At 44.7% G+C, this 21,332-nt stretch overlaps 1 protein-coding gene across 3 annotated transcripts in view; it reads left to right on the forward strand.

Moving 5' to 3' along the window:
• The window catches only part of LOC142560696 (uncharacterized), a 259,423-nt gene that overhangs the window by 59,945 nt on the left and 178,146 nt on the right, over positions 1-21,332 (forward strand). The window lies entirely within an intron of this gene.

The following is a 21,332-nucleotide window of genomic DNA, read 5'->3' on the forward strand; positions in this document are numbered from 1 at the left end:
TCGAATTTTGAAAGCGATCTCTGCTTTTTCGTTGCTTTGCTCTATTTGCTAGCAAGATAAATCATACAAAGTCCAACATATTATATCACTACGATCATTTTCCTACATTCATACCATGATCTAGGCGTTGAAAGCTGAATGTGAAACCCATATCTAGCATTTTCTTTTTTTTTGATATCCTAGAGAAAATACTAGGTTATGGCGATTTAGGTAACTCAAGTACTACTTATTTGTTGCAAGCGTAATTATTTTCTTCTCAAATAATCATTTGAATATTTTTATACGATTACACTGTATATCGCCAGATGTAAGGAAGAAGGAGTTCCAGTTTTTTCTAATGAGGACTGCACTTTCATCTTTGTGGGGTTAAATAAGTTTCACAATATTACTTGATTGCATATCTTTATATCCTGGCAAGGTCGTGTTAAAACTTATAGTCGACATTTTTATTGATTTTATGGATGAAGCTCGGCATCTATCCTCCCCCCTAAAAAGAGACATCGCTCTATGACATACTCGTGTCCCTGGAAGAAAAAAATTCAGCAACCATGCGATAGCATATGAAACCCTTAGGCACATCGGAACCGCGCAGGACCAGAATACTTCACCGCATTGCTACTGCAATATACAAGAGAAATATCTGCTAATTGCTAAATGTCTATATGAGAATCCATCAACGTAATAAGGGAGTAATTATTTGTTGGCATACGTTTCCTAGATTTGAGGTATGGAGAAATGTAGCGCTCTGTATAAATGCAGTCTTGAACATGCGCTTTCAAGTGCACAATATGAGAAATTGGAGCGAATTCGGAACAATCTGCAGGGACGCACTCAAACCTTCGTGAGCATGGGTATCGCATTCTAATACAGATGATTATATCTATATGCAGAGAGATGTAAACCACTGTTATTGTGCAGGATTGCTCCTCGCCAGGCCCCCGCCTCGGCAACACACGCACGCACACAAAATAAAAATGAAAGTTGGTGACGCGTCAGTAATTTGGAGATCATTCACGACGGTAATACGATTTGCAAAATATCTTATGGTGTATATATAATTGATGGTGATATATGTAATATATTATGATGATTATTACCAGGAGGTGCACACAGCGAGTGGCACGTTTATGGGAAACCACATTGGCGCCAAATAGCTTGATTGACATACGGCACACACCGAGCTGCACATAAGCAGTGTCGCGTGACCAGATCACATCCCCGTATCTACTGGGCGTTCTTGGAACTGAGCTTTTCACCTACAGGCAACGAGAACTCGCACGTATCCTAATTCCAAGTGGCCCAAACTTACTGCAGAGTTTCGTCGACGAGCAAAATATAGTATTGGCACATACCGCGTGACCGAAGCGGGCGCGAAAGGAAAATATTAGATGCGGACATAGACACCAAAAATTGAGATAAATATACGGCACAGGCACTTAGTACTCCTTACCTGTGGGAAAGTGAAATCATTATTCCGTTTTCAGAATTTGGAACATTAGGAACGGTCTCATTTTATGCACTCATGACGTGGCGCCACAAACTTCCCATTGGCTGTGCCGTCACGTGCCCAATGATGCCCGAACTAGGCCACACCTTTATTCAGTCGGATGACTGCTTTGATTGAGCTCAGCCCTCACTGCCAAGCTGGGAGGGTTTTGTCCAAGTCGAATTCTTGTGAAGATGCGGAACACTTAGGTTATTATTAGGATGCAGTAAGCTCGAAAATCTGTTGGAAAGGGTTACTCCAAGTGAGCTATTGCCTAATTTTTTTTTTTTGGCTTCCGGTGCCTCAATACACAGAAACAGTCTACACTGCGCTCATTATCAATCTTTTCTTCCATTAGTTCTATTTTCGCGTCCGACATGGCGTTAAAAGTTTATGCGATTAGTGTTCTCTTGATGCTTTCTTTCGGAATTTCTGTTACGTTTGCTTCCGGTGTGGTAATTGTTCAGTGGACGAGTTTTAACTGTTGGCTTTTGCGAGAATGAAAGACGCGTTCGAACTACGATCTTTTATCTCACTCCGCGGCATGCATGTATGGCACCTTTCTTTAAATTAAACAACACGTTTTCATTACACAGCATTTTTTTACACAGCGACTGGCGCGGGACCGGGAATGTAGGCATGCTTGCCCTGCGCCGTAGGTGAAATGTAGGTGCGTTTCCCCGGAGAGATTTAACTGAACATTTCTTCCCCACTAAGGCATAGGCTAACTTACGTGGTAATGTGCTGCTAGGCTAAGAAAGGGCTGGGGTGCGTTTGGCAGGCATTCTCAGATCGTGAACAGCAGGTTGCCATTATCCCTCAAGAGAAAAGTGTGTAACCAGCTGTGTCTTACCAGTACTCACGTACGGGGCAGAAACCTGGAGGCTTACGAAAGGGGCTCTACTTAAATTGAGGACGACGCAATGAGCTATGGAAAGAAGAATGATGGGTGTAACGTTAAGGGATAAGAAAAGAGCAGATTGGGTGAGGGAACAAACGCGAATTAATGATACTTGAAATCATGAAAAAGAAATGCGCATGGGCAGGACATGTAATGAGGAGGGAAGATAATCGATGGTCATTAAGGGTTACGGACTGGATTCCAGGGGAAGGGAAGCGTGGCAGGGGCCGTCAGAAAGTTAGGTGGGCGGATGAGATTAAGAAGTTTGCAGGGACAACATGGCCACAATTAGCACATGACCGGTGTAGTTGGGGAAGTATGGGAGAGGCTCTGCCCCGCAGTGGGCGTAACCAGGCTGACGATGATGATGACGATGATGTGCTCCTAGGTACATGAGAACGCTGGGTTTCTGTTACTACAGTAGGCTTCTTGCACGTTATCGCTCAACTCTCAGCACAGGTGCCGCCTGTGCCTCCTGTTTCGTCTGCCACACTTCACGTTTCTGATTGTTATCCAAGATATGTGCGTTTGTAATTGGACAGGAAAATTATCCAGTGTAACCTTTGGGAAAGATTACACTACACGGACAAGACGGGGGCACGAGCTACTGGTACAAAATGGCGCACACATGCCTCACTTAACGGAACAATTCAGCGATAGGCTATGAAGAGTTCGCATTGCTAATTGTGTCGGGCCTGTCATTTTATCACTTAGCACTTTGTGAAATAAGGGAGGGCGCAATATTGTCTGTTCCTATGGCAGTCGATACGTGTGGTGAGCTAGGCTCCCGATGTGAAGTTGGCAAGTTACGGATCCTTCAAAACTGAAGCCAGTGCGTTCCGGTGGCTTGCATGCAACGAGTTCCGATATAGTGCTTTTCGTGAATCTTCGAAATCGTGGACACAGTGCCAGGGCAGGCGACATTCTTCTGTCTGTGTGGAGCATTACTTTATTGCTTCCATTCTTTCGAGTCGCCTTACAATTGATGCGCTGGGTTTTATAGAGAACAATAATCCCTTTGTGAAAGTTTCACGGTTATGCTGGGAAAATTTCAACACTTGCTATGCGCTCCAGCCTCTGTCGAAGAGCTGTAAATGTTGTATATTATGGCTCACCTGTTCCAAACATCTCTTGCATTTATATATATACGCCCACTTTAAAGCTGTAGTTTATTTTATCAACTTCAAGAAATGCTCTTGCAAAGGTTTGTAATGTCACAGGCTAACAAAAAGAAATGCGTTGCGACAGCTTTCCTGAATACTAAAATAGGGCTTACGTTCAGGTATTGCGTTCTTTTACGGATACATTGCGTCATTTGTTGTTTTTTTTTCTTCTATTGTATATAACATCCTTTTTTACCGCTATAACAATGCTATAGCACTTTCTCAAACAAACGCACTGGTGGCCTAAATTTGTTTGCTGCGAATCTGCCCGGCACCTGGAGCTTGGATGACGCAGCGCGGCACCTGGCAAAAGTGTGATGTGCTACTATTCTTGGGGAAGCTCGCTGGTTCATACGTATTTCCGCTGAAAATACATGAAGACAATTAAAATTTTGTCCGATAGGCTCTTTAAAACTTTTCGCACACTTTAGCATAGTTCATACTGCAAGATATTTCTGGAAGTGGGCTTTCCGTCAGTACACTTGCATTGTTCTCGGGTGCACGTCAAACAGGAACTTTCTGCACAGCTGCTCCTTGCACTTGGCTCTAACTTAAGCTGCAGATAAAAACAAAGAGCGCAGCGTGTTTTCCCCAAGGTTCCAAGAATTTAAAAAACATGATACAACGTGACGTACTAGCTATTCTACGAGAACGTAATATTAGACAAAACTTGCTTTGATAAAAAGCTTGGTATAAATTGGGGACGTGCGAGATGTATGTTTAAGCACGCGAATACAACAATTTACAATAAACTTGATTAGGCGTAACAAAATCGAAGCATGTGTTGAAAATAAATGTCAGCGTGTTAGCGACGCGCACGGCTTGCACGGTATTTCAGGTCAGCGCCTTCTCTGTAATGCAGGCGTCGTACGTAATATTTGTTTATTTAGTTCTCTGCAGACGTAACTCATCGTGCGCTCTCGCGGTCTATGATCATTGCGATGACTTTTAAACGCTTCAACTTTATCACGCTTGACGTTGTCTCTCAACTTCGCTGGGGCGTTTCTTTCGCAAATTTGGCTTATTGGCACGCGTCGTGCACTGTGGAAAAGACTCTGCGGTCTGCATTTATCCAGCATACCTACCTAACTGTGCTGTCCCGGACTTTTATTCCCTCACTATGCTGTTTGAAATATAGTGCGCCTGTTTCTGTATGAACGTGGGATTCTGTAAACCGCGTTCTTTGAATATTTGACGGACGTCCTCACGTGTTTTATTTTAGCAGTTGTCGTCATAAAATCCTCCTTCATTGACGTTTTGGCATAGGTGTTTCAATTTTAGAAGCGCTGTAGCTATTTGTGTACATCCTGTCGTGCAAGAATTTACTTTGTTTTGCGTGCCACTTTGTGTGTGTAACAATGAGCCACCTAGATTTTGCGTTAGCCTTAGCTTCTACTACCGCTGCTTGCGTGTTTCTAATTGCAACTTTTTCAAGCTTTTTTGGTGCAATAGTGGTTTTTTTGTTTCATCAGAAGTCGCAGCCGTAATATAAACGCCAAGAGGTTGTTTATTTATCTTCACTAATGAGCGGTATAATAAGCACGCAAATATTGTCCTCGTGGCTAAAAAGGACCGAGGGCCGAATTCAGTAGGTCTTAATATCGAATTAAAGCAGTTTTTTTTTACCGGCTTTTGTAACGTTATCGCGTACGTTTTGTATTCTCTTACAGCTATAACCGTGCATATGCTGATGGTTCTTGGTTTGAAACGAATAATGCTATTTTTTTTTTACTTTACCAAGACAGTGGAAGGCCGCTGTTGTGAGATCCGTCAAGTCCTAGATCTTAACGGTTTAAGGCTGTACATGTAATGATTGGTAGTATATTTGGATGCACTACCAGATTATGATCTGTTTGCAAGCAAAATGACCGCACGCACTGTGCCTCGCTCCCTTTCTTCTTACCCCAGGAGAGTGCTTTGCGCTCCCAGGCAAATGGTTTCCTTGTGCGATTCCTCGGAATAGAATAAATTACGGCAATACAGCGAATGTGATCGACATGTGTAGACGTCATTTGCGCCGCAACATTCGTTCGCGTTTCAGAAGCTAAAAACTAAGAATCGCTCAGAAACATTTCAGAAGAAGCAAAGCCTTGTACCACGTTGTGGAGCAATATGTGAACTTTAGGAGCTAAGGAGACTGTGGTAATGATTATGGAATATTTAGTGGCGGTATTCTGGCTTATGGTTAGAGAAAGGAAGTTGGGCCATTTAAGGCTGACGGAAAATCGGTGTTGTCAACGCATTATGATCCATGGTTTATAACAGTAAGGACATAAACAGTGACTCAGAATACCACTAAGCGGCTTGGTACCGATTCAGAAGAAACACACTTCAGTATAATTCAGTGAATTCGGTATAATACTGTGAATTCAGTACAATACAGGGATTTAAAGTATTGTGCTGAACGAGGGAAATGATAATCGGACTCATAAACGTATGCAAGCACGCCTTTGTGTCCCAAATAGGGACCCAAATGAAAGAAATTGGGCGAATCTGACGAAACAACGCTTAGATAGGAATTCAGTGTGCACGAACAGGCAGCAGATTTTGATGGCGATTACGTTTGGCATATATACTGCCAACAATGATGGCATTGAGGGGTGATGCCTGCCATGCCGCTAGCAGCGCTTCTCATCCCGCCAGTTCTCGGATATGCCTTCAGCGGAACGATAAATACTGTTATTGGTTTGAATGTTTCACCTTCGGGTGAAACTGGCATACTTTATGCCGCAATGTTGAACATGTATTATTTGTACGTAGAGGTACGCGGTCTTCCATTCTAGGCATGCGCTGTTTTCGGGTAACCAAGTTGTGACGCATTTCGAATACTTCACCGACGTGGCAATCAGTTTCATATTTCAAATGCGTTGGGATTTTTGCATTGCGGAACGCCGACTCGCTTGCACATTTCGCGTAAACTCTAAGAAAGAAAGGGACTGACCCTTGCTCCACGAAGGGAGAAACGGCGATGTCCCCTATGTTCGTCTTTAAATGGAGCAAATTTCCTCCCTTATGCATGGGAGCAACGGTTTTTCCCTCTCCAAAACCAACAGGGCCGACTCCAGGCAAGCGAACCCGCCGTGGTTGCTCAGTGGCTATGGTGTTGGGCTGCTGAGCAGGATGTCGCGGGATTGAATCCCGGCCACGGCGGCCGTATCTCGATGGAGGCCAAATGCGAAAACACCTTTGTATTTAGATTTAGGTGCAGGGTAAAGAACCCCAGGTGGTCGGAATTTCCGGAGTCCTCCACTACGGCGTGCCTCATAATCAGAAAGTTGTTTTGGCACGTCGGCCGCATTTCAATGGAGGCCAAATGCGAGAGCACCTGTGTATTTAGATTTAGGTGCAGGGTAAAGAACCCCAGGTGGTCGGAATTGCCGGAGTCCTCCACTACGGTGTGCCTCATAATCAGAAAGTTGTTTTGGCACGTCGGCCGCATTTCGATGGAGGCGAAATGCGAGAACACCCGTGTACTTAGATTTAGGCGCACGTTAAAGAACCCCAGGTGGTCGAAATTTCCGGAGTCCTCTACTACGGCGTGCCTCATAATCAAAAAGTTGTTTCGGCACGCAAAACCCCATAATTTAATTTTTTCTAGGCAATCGAAGCGATGAATGCAACTAGGCCTACGAACTGTGGTGGATCGCAGCTGGAAAACAACGTACGCATCATAAGCAAACTGTACGCTACTGGTATTTGCAAAAAAGAAAAATAAATCTCGCTAAGCCTTTTTTGGCGCATACAACGAACCAGCTGCAACTACGACACGATTTTGTAGCGACACACACACACACACACACACACACACACACACACACACACACACACACACACGCACACGCACACGCACACGCACACACACACACACACACACACACACGCACGCAGACACAGACACGCCGAAAGCCCGCCATTCCGGGGCCCTGCGCAAGCGGATCTGAAGCGAAGCTGTTGAAAACCACCACTACAAATGCTGAGGGTGGTATGCAATGCTTTATAGGTGCATGGTTCAATGCTTTATATAAGTGCATGGTGCGCTCGTGCGCATCCTCGCTCTGGCGGCAGGGTTTGTGTTCCAGCTGTGGATTTCACGGCGTCGCTTGCGGCGGTGATGCGCTCACACCGCTCGGCTACGTGGCGATGGCGCCAGCAAACGTATTTTGTTTTCGCTTCGAAGCCGTCGCCGATGGCGCTGCAAAAGAGCCACAAATTCCTACATTTGAGATAGCTTAACCTTCTCTCATCCTAATTTCACGCATCAAAACTAGAAAGGCTGGGTGATATCTGCGGTGTCTAGGCTGAGATGCCTGCGTACAGGCTTGTTTAGCTGTCCGTCAGCAGCCGGACGCTGTTTTCGAGTTGAAGTAGGGCCCTATAACGTAAAACTATTCTAAAATGTGTTTACTCCAATCTTCTGACGTCAAATTTGCGTAACCGCCGACACAAGCATCGGATGGTTACCCGCAGGTTTGTCCCAACAAACCAATCAAACGCTCTCCTCGCTTATAGGAGGACCCTTTTGTTTAATCTAAAAACGAATAACATTGCCTACACTGAGCGGCTTGTCTTATCTAATTGGCTTACAAGAGGCGAGGAGCACGCTCAAATCGAGAGGCATTCGATGGGGCCGAGCCACTGCACTGAAAATCGATAACCGGATGAAGAGGGTGGTGCCGGCGTCTATGATTGGTCCGCTTTCCCTTACTTAGCTTACGGTGGCTCGTCGACAATCGCGGCGACATGCAACGGAAACTTAAGAATGACGCTAACACGAATCCTCAGCAAAGAAGAGTTGGCAGAACGATGTCGTAAAGGCGCCGCAAATGCTCGAAAACGTTACACGGCCACGCAAAAAGTTTTATTACACACAAATAAACCCATGCTCTCCGGCAGGTGTGAGTAGCCAGTGCCTAAGCGATCGGCGGCAGCCATCTTTTATTCCTTTCGGAACGGGGAAGCCTGCGGCTATACAGAAGAAGATTCAGTTTTGTTCGGCATAGACGTCGCTTTGGCGCGGCGAGTTTTTGCGGTTTTGGGACGTCGCGTGACAGGTAAGTAAAGTTGGTGCAGCCCGAAATCTTTCGACCAATAGCCTAGGGCAAATGGCGAAAAGTCGTAGAATCAGAAATAACTTTTTCTTTTGTTCTGTCAAATCATGCATAATCAGTGTGTACACGTCATATCAGATGGGGAGCTATCGAGGTTTTCGTGACGTCACGTGGAAGTCAGGTGAAGTGGGGGTGGCCCAAAATAGTTTTTCACCAATAGCGGATCCGCTGATTGCAGAATTGGAATAGAAATGTTTGGAATATTTTTACCTTATAGCGCCCCTATTCTCGTATCGCAGCTCCCCTTCGAGCTAGAGGGTTGACACTGGTGATTGCTTGTCATGAAAGGTTTAGAACTCAGGTTATGCCACTTAGCATTACTTTCCGTCGAAAAGAAGTGATTGTAGTCGATGTTCGGGTCACCGGCGGTGACGATGCAAGATACGCACGCAAGAGAGAAACGTTCCTCCCCTTTTGATTGGCTCGAGAGGGCGCTATATGTGAAGTGCGTGTGAAGGAAGAACTCACCGGCCTGAAGAAGGAATACGGCTATTTCCTTTTTTCTCGCTCTCTTTTATTCCCTCCTCTCTCGCTCAGAGTACGCACACACGCACACACGATCACGCACGCACAGAGCACGCGGCCTGGCGCGTGCTTAGTGGCAAAACGCAAACACGTACGTTTCATATAAATCTTTCTCTGGCTAGTAGTTCATCCCAATCACGCCTTTCAGTACGTTAATTTTTTTTTCTTGAGCGGTCATTTTTAACTTTGATCATCCCAACTGTGTTCGACTCACAGAGCAAGTTTCCATTTCGTGAGGATTGTTCTCGAACGCCCTAATCTAACATTTATCACAAGCAGAATACGTGTTAAGAACTGCTGCAAGAAGGCGATTTCATGCAAACGCCCTAAGTGTCGCACAAGTCGTATTGTCGAACATTTATTTGCCGGCTTCGTATAACAACAAGGACAGTGCGAGGTTACGCTGCCATTAGATATTAGCGCTTATTTATACATCTATTCGAAAGGCACTCAGTAGACATAGCACAGAAGTAAGCGTCGTTTTGTTTCCTCAAAACTTGGAAGCAAATATGACCCTACGAGAGATATAAATTATTTTGGTTGTCATTGATCACACACAACAATATTACCAGCATGTAGCAGCAGCCACAAATCAATGACTGGATTATAAAAAAAATCACCGCCCAAGCACTCCGTACAGATGGTTACCAAGCTAAGCTCAAACGAGCGGTCCCGATGTTTATCACTGGGTTAATGCCGACGGTTCATAAAACGACGGTTTGGTAGGCCGCCGCATCCTCGGTACGCAGTTGCTGCTTGCGCTCGACTGCGCGAGCATGTTCTTGTGCCCGGGTTGCAGCATCGGCACGGCTTAGACGAGCTCGCTCCCGGTTCTACTCACGGCTTTGCTGATCGAAAGCTGCTTGCTCTTCAGGATTACGTATGGCGGGTGGCTTGCCCATTTCGGAACCGGAGAGAAAAACTGCTGCGCGCGCGCTCGGCTGCCACGGAGAGCAACGACGTCACTACTGCCGCATCCAATCGTGCGCATCTTTTTCTTTTTCTTCTTTCCGCGCATGCGCATGGGGTTGCGCCGGAGAAGTTTTAGGCGTACAAGCGACAGACGGACGGATGAATCGGCGAGCCATACACAGCGTCGCTGTGAAAAAAAGTAAAAGAAGCCTGATATGCAACGTCAGCAAAAAAATCATGTTGATCAATATGTGTTTGGTTACCATCAGTATATGGAAGTCAGAGCTCGTCCTCCTCTTCTTTTGAGTGTCCTTCTTCTATCACGCGCTGCTTGCAATACTGCCGAACCAACTCGCACAACGCTACAGCTTCCTCCTTTCATTGTCCTGCTGCTTGGAAACTCAATGAATTGCCGTCGAGTTGGGAAAATGGTTGCGCCAGTAGCGGAGTCGTAGCAACATTTTCGTCCTGGAGAACGTGTAGATATTTCCAGCTTTAAAGCTGTGCGCACTTCAAATCACCTCTAATCGCATTTAATCGTGCGTCGTTAATTTCTTTTTTTTGCAATTCCAAAATGCGCATTTCCGCGCATAAACTGAAAGATGTATCACTACAAAGCTCACAAGCACCGGACAGTGGCACATCAGAGAGAACTTGTGCTGGCCTTTAGAACCGCACGAACAATACGTGAGATATCGGGTACAATATTTGCAGGAATATATGCCTATAATTTGGAGAGCTTGCTCGCAAAATTTCGATGTTGTAGTTTGTGCTTTCAAAGGTATTGTATAGGTGTCACTAGGTGTCATAGTTCACTATGTAGTCCAGTTGTTTTCCCACAGCTGCGCTCTTTTCTCGAGGTCTCCCGCAGGCTTCCTTTAGCGATATGGACGTCATCGCACGCCATGACGGTAGTTGGCCGGATCAAATCGCGCCGCCCCGGTAGCTGCTTCTAAGCCGCACAATGGTTCGAAGTATAAGCAACGAAATAAACGCACAAATCCCGCGTTCTGCGTGTCTCACTGCTGTTGTCAAGGGCTTTTAAGAACGCACAATGTCTTTTTTTTTACCGTTTCTTTTCCTTTGGTTGCCGGAGCTCTCATCGTCAGACGACTGAAAAGGCGGTTTACGTTTGCAAATGCTAAAACGTGTCGGAGGTGGACCGCCATTTCAATAGCTTGGGTTGGCGTTGCTGTAGACAGAAAACGTGAACAGATATGCGCCCCTTGCTCGTAGATCAATGCTGATAGTTGTCCTATATATATATAAGTAAATGTCTTATGCTTCATCAAAGCGTAGCTTCTTACCGATACTGTGTAACTGTGCTCTTGAACCTAGCTCACAGAACAACTCGTCACTTTACACTCGACCTGAAAACACATTTTCGTGCCTTATTATCCCTGCTTTCCAACTGCATGCTCCGTCCACGACTGAGAAGTCCCGGCGTGGAGTGGGCCGATGTGATCTTTTACCATTAAAGTTGCTCTCTCTCTCTCTCTCTCTCTCTCTCTCTCTCTCTCTCTCTCTCTCTCTCTCTCTCTCTCCCTCTTTCTCTGTCTTTTCCATGGCTTCCATCACAGATTCCATCGGCCGGTACTTGCAAACGTATTTGTGACTACGTTCCTTGTTCCTATGGCACTCGGCGACCGCAGTTCCCGTGGTAACCTAGTTTCTTTAAGCAATCAAATAGTCGCAATTTTTGGAGGCAGATTTCACTGGCAAATTCGCTAGAAGTTTTGTTGTAATTTTGCAACGACCCACAAGTCGCCTAGTTATAATATTTCTCAGACTGCGTAAACAATGGAAGAGGTATTATAAAATGTTCTGTTCATACAATGGTGTCAGCCGCAATTTTTGACAGCCTTTGACACGCATAGAGGACACAACATCGCTATTAATGCTCGCTTCTAGGAAGTGCTCAAATGCGAGGGTAGGTTAAAAGATACACAAGCGATTACCGAGCGTTTAGCGCGTTCAAGTATCAGCTGAACTCACTGACATGTCTTAAGTTACTATAATCATGTGGGGTACGGATAAGCGAAACTAGCCCTGGGTTCTACTCACTTTCTGTGAGCTTTGATTGGCTTTCTTCCCAACATATCGGTAATTTTTCTGAACCGTGGATTGCCCCTTCGAAACAACACAACGAGGACAGAAATATTTTCGTGCTAAATTAAAGTATAGGTTAGACATTTCAGGTATAAGTATGTGAGATCCTGATCCGAAGTATTAGGATACCGTTTGAAACTGAACTTAAGACTTTGCACGAGAAAATGAAACTTGATTATCATTTCCAAAGCAGGCATATTGTGGCCAAAATCCGACGGAGTGGGGGAGTTCTAACAGCAGAAAAGGCATTTCACCTGTTTTTTTTGTCGAAGTAAAATTTGAAACATGTTTCATAAATTTGTGAACTAGACTGGGTGCAGTTTTTACTGTAGGCTTGCTGGCACTCCGGCGGAACTGGTCTGCCGACATATGTAGTTGTCCGCAGAAGGAGGCACTGTGGGGGGGCCAAAATCACAGGACATTGCAAAATCAGTCATTCACCAATGCTATCACAAAGCTCACGTACTTAAAAGACAGTCAAGCAAGAGCAATTCATCTGACGTTAATGCTCACAATTAAAAACAAGTTTTTGGAACCTACGTGAGACTTATAGATGTATGTTGCTGTTTTACGCCGCCACAGACGTTGGTAAATGCATAATGATCACTTTGAAGTTTACAGAAATTTTAAAAGTCACATGTGGTGGATAGCATAATTCTCGCCCTTGAGCTAATTATTCAAAAAGGCGGACATTCGTAGCATGAGAAATCGAAACATATATTCGACTAATTAACAAAACAAATACCCTAATTAATCGATTTACCATACATATTGCAATTTAAGAATTGTAGCCGGTGAGGTTGGAGAACGCATACACTTGACATGAATTTCCAGGATATAGGATGACACGAATTGCTAGATATTTTCCAAAGTGTAAGACGAAATCGAAGGGCGTTCCAGTTACTTTTGTGCTTAAGGGGAAGCTGTAGCTCGGGTGCTCCTATCAAAAAACATATAAAAGGAGAATTGGTTTTTCTCCGCAACCAGTGCAACAAACGTGACCAGGTTCGTTGCATGTAAAAGGAAAACTTAATATCCAGTGACTCTTGGTTGCAAATTTTGGATTTAGGTCGGCAACTTTTATTAAAAATTGTCAAACCTCACACAGCTTCAGAAAACGAAACTATCGTGCTTACAGCTCGGTGACTCAGCAATGAAAAATGACATCAGAATTCTGTGAATTGCATCTAATAGTACATCCGAAGCGGACCAAATCGATATGTCACACATAAATGTAAAAAAATTTAGTCCTATTTTGGTCATATGTATATCCACGTTTTGCAGAACCCTTGTACAGAACGTAACGAATTGACGTAAGATACAAATTGACATATCGAGTTTGCCCGCTTTGAATGATCTAACGGATGCCGTTTACAGGAGCGCAATATCTGTTCTTGATGCAGAGCTTTTAATTTCTAAACTTCATGCTTCTATTTTTCTCGAGCTTTCGCATTTTTCAAACTTGTTTTACCAAAGCTCAGGCCCTAAATCAATATTCCACTACGATAACTCGCTATAGTTTCACTTTCTCTCGCAAATACAACAAATTTCATTAAGATCGGTCCAGTCGTTATCTCAGAAAAGCGTTTCTGCCTCTTACGTGTACTTGAATAGGCGGCATTGGAGTTGGTCCAGAGCTAATGCTTCCTCTGAAATGCATAAAAGAGCGTTTTGGTTAAAAGGTAAGTGGAACACTACAGTCGTACAACGAGTTTGATAGCGCCTGTCTTCAAATTGGGGTGACTATGGGTTTTTATTCCAAGTAGATACGCTTTGTAAACTCACCGGACACAATTCGTAAATTCCATAAGTGCCGTACAGTGCTTAATTAAGAATGTTATTAGTGACGCTATGTTAATTAGTTGAATATGTGTTTCGATTTCTTATGCACGTAATGTCAACCTCTCCGAGCAATCGTTCTCAAGTACTAGAAATGCATTATCTACTACAGACGATCGTTAAAATATCAGTAAAAATTAAAATGATCACCTCGTATATGCCTGTGCGCCCTGTACTCTGAAACATACGTAAAATGACCCTTCTACATCCCAGGGCCACTGTCACAAACAAACAACAAAACGTTACCCAAACTCCTGTATAGGTGTCCGCACATCTGCACGCAAAAGAGGACCACTTTAGGAAAGCAAACATAATTAGAGGTGCCTGCATATTGAAAAGGATGCGATCTGCGTTTTATCACGTTCGCATTTTAAAGCGAACATAACTACCACATAGAAGCTACTAGAAAAGAAACTAGAGGTTGAAATAGTTTGTCTGATGCTCTGAAAATCGGTTACAAATGTCCAACCAGTCTGTATCACTCTGTTTTGTGACATTTGTATGAATTACTTACAGACCGTGCTGACACTAAACAAAATTTAGCTTGGCGAGAGAGAAAGAGCGAGCGAGAGAGAGAGAGAGAGACTTCAAAGGAATTGCTGGCTATGTAAGTGCTTAGTTAGCAGGCGGGTCAGTGGAGCGGCGCGATTTAGCCTGGAACGATCTGCCGTGCATCAGCGTAACTCGTTGTTGTCCCAGAGTTCGCTATTATATCAAGCAAAAAAGTACATCATTGCTAGATTGCAAATTGAAATCTTTGTTGCACACATTCGAAACGACACATTTTGGAACTTATATTAGGTTTTTACTCGCATCCTGGTTCATATAACTTTGCTTCGCATCCTTTCCAGGCGGAATGCGTTATCTCAAAAAGACACTATAGACTTTTCTGCGCTTAACAGTTCCCACATTTTTTTACTTGCCAGCCTCTAAAATATAACATGTGTGAAGTGTTACTTATTTGGAAAGCAGCTGCACCAAACGTGTGGTAATGTTGTGAAGTTGCGAAGTAAAAATAAAAGGTAAATTGCTCAATGCAAAGTTATTTGAAACTTTGAAAGGTTGCCCTGAAGAGATTCCTGACCTGTTTAGTTTTTTGTACATTACAGTATTACTGTGTTAGCTGTTGGAATTTTTGTTTACAATGACACCTCGATGCCTCCTATTCCGAATTTTCTTACTACTTTCAAATTTCGCACATGATACGAGCATCACTGCTCACCTCTGACAACACTTTATGCCTATGTGTTGCTACGAATAAGGTGGAACAAAATGAATAGTGGATTAACTTGTAGAATAAGGTTCTGATAATATCGCTGGGTCAGTGTGACGTAATTGACTGTGAATGACTCGTGGAGACCATGTGAATATGGGCTATGAAGCTAAACCTTTAGCCTCACATAATTGTGCAATAAGTGCAAACGGTATTACGTTATAATACGAAGAACGATGGCTTTCTTCGGGGAATTTTTTATGGTTTTCATTTCGAGTTTCAAGAACGAAATCACTCACGCAATCAATCACACAACACTCTGAAAAAAAATTTTCCACGGCGTTTTCCGCGTTATCACATCATGATTAGACGCTCTGGCCCGGTAAGTTTTCCATTAAGCTAAAAAAATGGGTACCATGAAAATTGGTTGTCAGTCCGTTGAATCGGACACAGGTATTTGTTGACCAAGGATATTTCTTGCAAATACAGCGAGCAAGGTACTTTCGGCATTAGGTTACGCAGATGTTGTAGTCACATTTCCTTCTTAAAATAGATGGCCAAAGGTAACAACCTAACTGATGCGCACAAATTTATATCTTCTCTCGCACGTTCTCTACCCGACGAATTGAATTGAGTTGTGACCTAGCGGTACGTATGGGAGAAATGCGTTACACGTACCTCGCACATTTTTGAGGTCGGAATTTATGATTTAAACCATGTTCACCGAGAGAGAGATAGAGAATAGGATGCATAGAAAGGCTGGGCGGTTAACCGCAGTTAGTTCCCGTTGGCTACTCTGCACCTGGGGAAGGGTTAAGGGGATAAAAAGAGAAAGAGAGTGGAAGGGGAGAGAGAAATAAAGAGAGAGGAGCACGAACAAACCGCGTGCACTTTAGAGCGCTAGGGGGTGGCGTTCTTAAAGTGTATCGTGAAGCCCCGTAGATCACAGAAACCTTAATAACGCGAATAAAGCCTTCAGCGGGGATGTTATTTGGGAGCACCGACCTAAAGCTTTCAGTTCTGATGGTGGACGATTGTCCAACTGGTCCAATACTCTGCACATCACTTCTCTCTGGGCATTATATCGCGGGCAAACGCAGATAATATGTGCGAGCGCCTCATAGCTGTTACATGTGTCACAGGTGGCGCTGTTGGACATTCCAATAAGGAAAACTTGCGAGTTCGTAAAGGCAACGCCTAGCCGCAGACGGTATAGCATGGTCTTTTGACGTCGTATTAACACAGACGGTAGATGCATCCGTGTGTCCGAAGACAGTGAAAGCAAACTACACACGGGGAAGGCGTTCGAGTCCCACAGGGGCAAAGTACATTCACGGGACACCAATCGCAGCCCAGGGGCAGCGTCTGTTCACGAAAGCGGAATCAAGACACGTTGACCGCTTTCATGTGCAGATCGGGCGGCTTTGTCGGTGGGCTCACTCCCGCTGATGTTGAAATATCCTGGAAGCCATTGAAAGATTATGTTGTGTCCCTTGTCATGGCTGCGATGATATATGCGTCGAATTTCGGAGGCCAGTTGTTTATTTGGTCCGTGGCCCATTGGACTTTGTATGCACTCAAGGGCTGCCTTGGAGTCACTGAAGACTGTGCATTGTTGTAGTGGTTCCCGGTTATAGAAATCAAGTGCAGCACAGAGTGCCGCAAGTTCTGCACCCGTCGATGTGGTCACACATGAAGTTGTTAATTTGATTTCTTCAGATTTTGCCAAGATGATGACTGCAGCAGCCAAGCTGTTGAGTTTTACCTTACATGCCGTACCTTACGTGTTGAATTACCTCACGTGCCGTAAGGTAATTTATTATAAACTTAATTAGTATCTTTTGTAAATTGCAATGCATAAATTGTAAATTGCAATTTGCAATTTGCAATGTAAATTTACAAATTCCAGCCGGCGAGTTCGCAAGGCCCATATATTTGGAACGAATTTGCAGGAGGACACTCGTTTTGAAATATTAAAGACTGCACTTCGGGGAGAAATGCATTGACATTCCAAATATTTTTGTGCTTCAATACATAAAATGACGTTTTCTCAAGAAAGTAAATAAAACGATCGCGCTTTTTTACCCCAAATTTCTGGTAACACATCCCGTAAATGGTGACATCCACACAATTCTTCTAACGCAGAAATTCCTCGCGGTCACCCAGGTTATAATGTGTAAACTACAATATCTGCCATAAGGTAATTAGTTAAACACTTTATTAGTAGATTTTTATTGTTTATTTGATTATGCATTTCGAATTCTTGTGCAAATAATGCCCTCTTTAAGTACACCGGCCCATGGACTAGAACTGTTCTATCGCTACAGGCAACTCATTTTTTTAATGTGTTCGCTTAAACACCCTCTACATGCGCGTCCTCATTATGCATTTTATGCACATTATGCACTTCTGTACATTATGCACTTCTGTACATTAGCGTCTTCATGCGTGTGCCCTTCTAGTTCATCGCCGTTAGCGACGCATCATCAGTATGGAGCGTTCTTAGCACATACGCCACGTCTCTGGGGCTCAGTAAAGCGTCCGCCCTGTCTGCAACGTCACATGCATCTCGCAGCGCTTCCACCACGTGTGACGTAGCGGTGAGGCCGACCTGTTATTGAGCGCACAGCGCTCTGCCTTCTAAATGTCACCGTGCCGCGCCCCTCAACTTTAATTTTTGATGTTAAGGGAGACGCCACGACTTTCTCAAGTCTCCATGACTTTCGCATTTGGTGCCTACAACGCGATAAACGTGAGCCAAGCGTGGTTGTACTCAGCGAGCCGCAGTGCGCTTGGCCAGTGGACTCGTGGCGGCACCCCGTGGGGGCCGCGGTATCTCCGCTGCGTAGCCGACCGCAGCTACCAATAGCAGCCGCGTACGGAAATCCGTGTTATTACGAAATAAAGCGTCCAGAAAAGAGTGAGGAGCAGACATCTGCTTGAAGAGAGAGCATTTGAGAGAAAAGTGACTTCGCTCTCCACTTTCCAGCTCCACGAACCGCGTACGACAGCAGAACATGGCTGAGATGTTCACAGCAACGTATGCTACCCGCAGACTATGTTATTTCACAAAGTCCGAGGGATGCTTCAGGGCTGTTTATTCAGGCGGATGGCATTATTACATTGCACATATGCGCACATGCACACACAACATAGGGATGCCAGATCAGAGGCATCTCTATTTCTATTATCCAGTAGTTCCGCTTAAGAGTTAATGAGATTCGTTTCTAGACCAATGGATTTGAATACGAGGTGCCTCCCCTCCCCTCCCTTCCCCATCCCGCCGCAATGGGTCCCTCCCAGTTCATTCTCGAGCGACTGCCGTCTGCAATATGGAAGCACAGGTTATCCGTGGAGTTCCCATCTAAAGAACTGACTCGTCAAGTCTCCTCCTAGTGAAGTGCGCAAGCTCGAACGAAAGCAGGTTATGAAATTTAACGCCCCAAAACGACAGAGGGTTATGAAACGCCGAGGCGCTATTCCGAACTAGTTAGCAACAACTGTCGTTGTTTGCCTAAATAAGGAACGCTAGTGCGTTTGCGCTCCAAGAAACGAAACTTCGTCTCGTGCCCTGGAGCTGTAAACCATGGCCACTCATAAAACAAAAAGAGGTCATGTGACGCATGCTGGCAGTTTTTCCGTGCTTGGAATTTCCCGGGTAATTCTAATCTTCCGCGAGTTACACTGTTCGTGCCTGTGACGTAAATTCTGTTCTAGGGGAGAGCAGTGCCCCGAGAAGAAAAAGGCTGGAGTGATTTCTCTTGAGCCTTTCGCTGGTTTCTCGGCCTGCACGGCTGTAAACACAGTGCATTCTCGTTTTGCAATGCCGAAACATAGTCAAAGGCGTTTAATTCCATGTTGAAATAACCTCCCGGTGCGTACTGATAGGTGCCTAAACTTAATCGATTTTTTTTTTTTTGCAGGAAATCAGTGTATATTGGGACTACAGTACTCAAGCCACTACGACTAAGAAATATAAGTGGCAAAGTATACCTTAAGGACAGCGTAAAACTAGCTGAAATTTCTTCAGAAACAAACAACTGTCTCTTTTTTAACGCGTGGTAAGCATTGTGAGAAAAACACTCCAAGAAACGTTAAATTATTGAAGTAATATTAGATTTAATCGCGCATCTTCGGTACTGCGCATCGCCTTGTCGCCCTTTCCACGAGGAACGCCCGCTGCATCGTTTCCTTATTCACCTGCCAACAGTAATTGCGGGTTTTTGCCTAGAACGTTGAATTTGGCCGTTTGAACGGAACGCGGCAAGTGCTATCAGAGGCGCAGACTTTCATTCATTTCAGTCATGTCAGAATGACTTTCAGTCATGACTTTCAGTCATGAATGTCTTCAGTCAGAATGACTTTCAGTCATTCAGCGCTGTGTATGTCGTCTATCGCTGTCCTTGTCCTTCGCGCTGTACGTTATTTTTGATCATGAATTACCAACTAGCAAGCGACCACCCTAGTTCACAGACTTAGCGTGGGACCGCCTGCCGTCAACGCCTGAATGACGCGTGCGGTTGGATCACGCGCCGGAATGACTGCATCAGCGCCGTCACTTGCTTCGGTTTTCGTTGTACCGCCGTGAAATTTCGGTTAGCTGCTTGCGCAACAGCATTTGTTCCTTGTTTCGATCTCAAGTTTTTATATGCTACGGTGTTTCTCTCTGCCGCTGTGGATGAAATTGGGCTCTGCGCACCATCGCAGAAATAGAAATCAGGATAGCTTCTACACAATCTCAATGGCCGTTCAACTACGGTGGTGAATCTTAAACTACGCACTTGCGCGTACAAAATCACGGGTCCCATTCGCAAAAGTGAAGTTGTCGCATAGAGGAAGCGAGACATGCGCGACTAACGCAGACAGTCATGTGCGTGTCAAAGCGAGATGTTTGTGCTAATCGACGGCGTTTAGCTGGGTTGAACATGTAAGGAGGCGATCGCGTAGTAGATGTTGTTATTCGTAAGTTTCTTTTTTTCGTTTTTTGTTGCGTAAGCATTAGGAGCATCAAAGCGAACATCCCTCTCTCTCTCTCTCTCTCTATATATATATATATATATATATATATATATATAATGCGTTCGTGTGTGTGTGTGTGTGTGTGTTCAACTGACGGCGGCCTGCTAACGACCACTGTCTGTACGTGTCTCGACGAATGAACTCCTTAACAACACTTTGTAATTTGGTGAACATTAATACAGATGTCCTGAGAGCACACACACGACACCTGACTCGGATTCCCTTATCTTGCATGCTTGCCAGCAAAGAGGTCACATTCAACTTTTGCTAAAGTATTGGAAAACATCAGTCCTACTTGCCGTCACAATTTACGCCTGCTACACGATTGTCAGACCCACTGTGGTGTCGGCGCCGGCCGCAAGTGCAATTGACAATTTCAGGCACCAGAAAAAAAGGTGGAGCGCCGTTGCACGCTTTGAAGCAAGCAACTTTGGAACACATTCACAACGTGCACAGATTGCGGCAACATGTCTGCACAGATGGTGCACCAGCTCGTGGGCTAGAATCGTTCAATTTGACAGTCAGTTTAAGAATGTTTTGCGAAATATTCGCTATAAGACACACGGTGCAATAAAGTGAAGCCTTCTTTGCCTTCCACGTGATTGTTGCGTGAACTTCTCAGGGAGTCCGGCTTCGAAGGAGGCACTACAGTTCCGTCGGGACTCGAGCTTAGAACTGCGGTCCATTCCCGGCCTTCGGGGCCCATGCAGCAACCCATGCAGCCCGTGCTCGTTACACCCCACAAAAGCGCCGCTCATGTCTATCAGAGGCCCACAAGTTCACAAAAACTTTGTAAATGCATCTAGCCTGTGTGTGTGTCTGTGTGTATGTGTGTGTGTGTGTGTGTTTTTTGCGATCGCCGTGTTTGTCAAAATTGTCCTCCGGAGCACGGAGTGGCATGCTACCCACATAACCAGGCTAACATCGTCATGCATATAATTAAACCTTGTATCTCTCTCTCTCAATTCATTGGCTACCGTGTGCTCGATCCCGGCCGCGGCAGCCACATTTCGACGGGACTCAATGGCGCATAGGTTCGTGTACGTAAGATTTAGGT

Source organism: Dermacentor variabilis, chromosome 10 (assembly GCF_050947875.1).
Source record: "Dermacentor variabilis isolate Ectoservices chromosome 10, ASM5094787v1, whole genome shotgun sequence".
Lineage (NCBI taxonomy): Eukaryota > Metazoa > Arthropoda > Arachnida > Ixodida > Ixodidae > Dermacentor > Dermacentor variabilis.